Genomic DNA, 4,191 nt, shown 5'->3' with positions numbered 1-4,191 from the left:
CTCTCTCTCTCAAAATAATCTCCGCCGAAGCCTCAGTGGACGAGTCTCCCCGTGTCAGCAGCATGACTTCCTATTATTCATCATCTTGCCGTTTTGTTTTTCTGATATCCATGTAGATGCCAGAAAATGCAAGTGTGTACGGAAGAGGTAAAGGGCACAGGCTTCACAATCTAAAAGTCTGAGCATGAGAGTCAGTCATGTTACATGCCCTGTACCGAGGCCACACACTTACCCATGCTCTGTCAAACTGTGCTGTGTGTAAGGTGAGAATCATCAATTCTATCCCACCCATCTCACAGAGTTGCTCCTTCTCGAACTAGGCCTCTGTCTGCCGGGCGTCATTTTCTCCCTTGACGATATCTGGCTCTCAGTTTCTTCTGCCCACCCCCATTATTATATTAGTTTCTTCTGTGTCACTGTGACCCTCACACCTGACAGAAACAACTGAAGGTTGGGATGTTTATTTTGGATCAAGGTTTCAAGGGTTTCATTGACAACCCTGGGGGACCACATGGTTGATCAGCTCAGTCCACAGGCATGGCAGAGGCTGCTTTCATCATAGCAAATCAAGAACATAGGAAGATGGCAGAAAGCACCTATCACACCCCAAGGCCCTGAGGTCAAGTCCTATCTCAAGTGTGCAGAATTTCCTAACATAGTGCCATCAGCTAGGGACCAAGTATTTAAGACATGAGCTTCTGGTGAGTGCTTCAGATTCATATCCTAATACTTGTGCCCCAGGCTAGTCATCTTTCCTCTATTTTCAAAATGCCCACTTTCATCTCTTTTCTAATTCTTTCTGCTACTGCAAACACCTCCACACAGCCAAGTCACTTCTTCTCACATATCACACCATGGTCAGTGTAAACCCATGTGTTTCACAAGCATACCACCCCTCCATGGCTGCCAATTAGCATACCAGATTAGCATATTGTGATATATGCAAATAAGATGCACACATGTACTTGCTAGCCTAGGTAAGTGTGTATGTATACTTTTCTTCCCTTTCTCCCATGATTGTTCCAAATATCTCCCCTTAAATAAGATATGCTTCGGTTCATGAAAACCTTTGCCACCAACCTTGCTCTCACTGTTTCTCCTTTCTAGAAGGCGTTTGTTTCTCTCCCTGTGCAGGCGCAGCCCTGACCCATTTGTTGAACACAGCCCTCATCTTTACCCCATCATCTTTCTATTCAATGCCTGCATACTTCTCTCTTTGTACTTGTTTTCAATACCATATCTATATACTTATTTATTACATAGTTATTGTTATAGGAGCATCCTTAAGGGCAAGTCTTGTATCTGGTTCATTTTTTTTTTCAGCTCCTGAGTATAGAGTAGACACTCAGTAAGTGCCCTTGACTGTGGAGTGGACATGTCAGGACATGCCTTGCCTTTGCAATGTCAGTGTGCAGGAAGGATTGAGGAGCCCTCTGGAAAATAACCCATCCTGAGGGAGCAAAGGTGAGGTAGCCACTCTTGGCCCCATAACAAAGCCTTAGTCATGGCAGCAAGGCCTTGGATTTAGAGCATAATGCTTTTCTTTCAGCTTTGTCTGCCCACCCAAGAGCTGTTTACTAAAATAAAAAATAAAAAAATCTAAAAGGTTTTGGAACACAAACAGCACAATTTTAAGATGCCTGTGAAAACACGGGGAGTGAAAAGTCAGCTGTCTCCTGACTGGACTGATGTGAAATGCTTCTGACACGCTCCAGATGACACGGGGTTGTCGTTCAGATGCTTTAAGGACTCAGCTCAGAAAGCTCCATTGGGAGTAAGAGTGAAGAAAAATAACGTAGAGGAGACACAGGATCTGACAAGTGATTGCTGTACACTTGGGGTCCCTCCAGAGACCCTCAAAAGTAATTTGTGCAGAGTCAGGAATTACAGTGACTACGGTCCCTTTGAGATCAGGTAGATATGGTACAAAGAACTAGCAGATCACATGGGCCAGGGCTGGGAGATAAGAGAATAGGGTGACACACACAAAGGGATAGCCACAGCCCATCCAGCCACCAGGTTGGGTTATTTTGATTAATTGGTTCTGCCGGCTGCTCCTGGTTCTGTAAACACAGTCGTACAATCTTAGAGTCTTGTCAGTGTAGAATTAAGCTGTCTCCCAGGACCTTCCACCCCTCTTCCATGCAATTGTCTTTTTATTTTTTTACCCCATCATTTTCTCCTTATGGATTACATCTATTTCATCAGCCTTCCAAGATGATCATACTAAGTCTCTAAGTCTATTGAGCCAAGGGGATGCACGCAACTCACCCCAGGACCTTCTGTTTATCATTGTAAAGACTGGTGATCACATAGGAGCAAGGGGGAAACATGATATAAGCCCCTGGAGTTCAGCAACTGGTTGAAGCTGTAGAAAAGGAGATGGGGAACTTGCAAGATAGGCCAACCTGCCTAACAGCTCTTCTTTGCTCATGCCTGATGATTATTAATTATGGTCCTGCATTGACACAATTTGCTAGTGTTGAGTAGGCAAATTGCCCTTAGTCTTCTTGGCATTTTTAAATGTTAATGAAAAATCACCCAACTCTCCGAGCCAGAAGCAAGAAAGATAAATAACACCAGGAAGCTGGTCGTGGCCCGTCTGTCAGGAAATTTCATTAGTTTTGACAGTCTACACAACATAAGCAATGGATGAATGTTAACTCTACCTCCGTGCCTGTCCATTCCTGTAAGTCATTAGCACAGCACAGGCTAGAAGAGGGGCTACCTGAAGGGCTTGCCTGTCTGGATAAAGGGACACTTTCACAGTAGCACAGGTGGGTCGAGCAGTGCACAGTAGAGTCACACTGAGGCCACAGATCCTAGCAGGATGGAAGGAGGTTTGATTGAACCATAGTGAACTGCCTGTACATGAGAGATAATGCCACTCACTGGAGCTCTCTTCCAAGACTCCTCGATTAAACAAGTACTGGGCCCTACACTGAATACTGGAGATTTGAGAATCCACAAAGCAAATGTATCATAATAGGAAAGGCCAGGGCAACAAGCACATATAGATAGGATTGGTGTAGCTGGAAAAACAGCAAGTTTATCATTGATCACAGGGTAGTATGGGCTTTCTAGTCTTAGGACTAAGAGACATCCTGAAGTCTGGGGTCTTCCATGACTGATGAGAATGAAGGTAAAGACTCTTCCTTTCTTAAAAAGCTCATGGTTAAGCTGCAGAGTGAGTCAGAATCTGTCCCCGCATGTTGTAGCAAGGGTGATGGGCATGGTAGCTCAATGGTGTCGGGGTAACAAGAGTGGTCTAGCTTTTATGAGCCACAGGTTGCTTGATAGGGACCTATAAGGATAAGAAAGGCCTCTGATACAGACATGAGGGTGGCATGTTCTGAATGCCTAGCATCTGAGTAGAAGAAGAACCATCTCCATAGAGGGGTTGCCAAGCGCAGGGGATCATCTCTCCTAGGATAAGCAGAAAACCTACTCCGAACAACTTGACATAGGACCCCAGCAAGGACAGAGGAAAACTTTCCATAGTTTACTAGGGTTTGAGGGGTCTGAGGTCTGAGCTGGGTAGAATGTAGGAACATTTGAACACATCTTTCAAAGTATAGTGACCTATACAAGGTGAAGTGGGCATCATACTGAAGAACATCTGGAGTGAGTGAGACAGGGAGGTGCTATGTGGGGCAGTAAAGACAAGAGAGATGGGGGTACTCCCTAAAGAAGGATGAACCAAATAAGAAAACAAGGTAATGGAGACCTACTATCTTCCTACCAGAGAAGTGAGGCACACATGGAGACAGAAAGAAACGAGAAACACACCCATGCTGCTGGGTGGCCCTGGAAGAGCCAGAGTGAACACAGTTCCAACTACAGAGACAGGTGCAGAAATAAAGTGAGCCATGCACACATACGTATTCCCTTCCTGGATCCATACAGAATAGAAGAGCATGACAGTAGCACAGATAAGCCCACCCTTCTTTCCAAGGTGTAGCTGATAACATAAAGCCCAGAGATGAGTAAGACATCTTTACCAGCACAAAGAGGGAAGCTGTCTAAGAACGAGACTGACACAGTAATAGAAAGTAAAGAGATTTTATTATAACAGTATCTTTTGAACCTCTGGACCCAGCTGTGCTTGAAACTCACTTGTATATGAACAAGGTTATTTACTTGGTTTCTTTCTTTCTTTCTTTCTTTCTTTCTTTCTTTCTTTCTTTCTTT

This window comes from Grammomys surdaster, unplaced genomic scaffold (genome assembly GCF_004785775.1).
Source record: "Grammomys surdaster isolate TR1022 unplaced genomic scaffold, NIH_TR_1.0 581, whole genome shotgun sequence".
NCBI lineage: Eukaryota > Metazoa > Chordata > Mammalia > Rodentia > Muridae > Grammomys > Grammomys surdaster.
Note: the sequence above shows the minus strand (reverse complement) of the source record.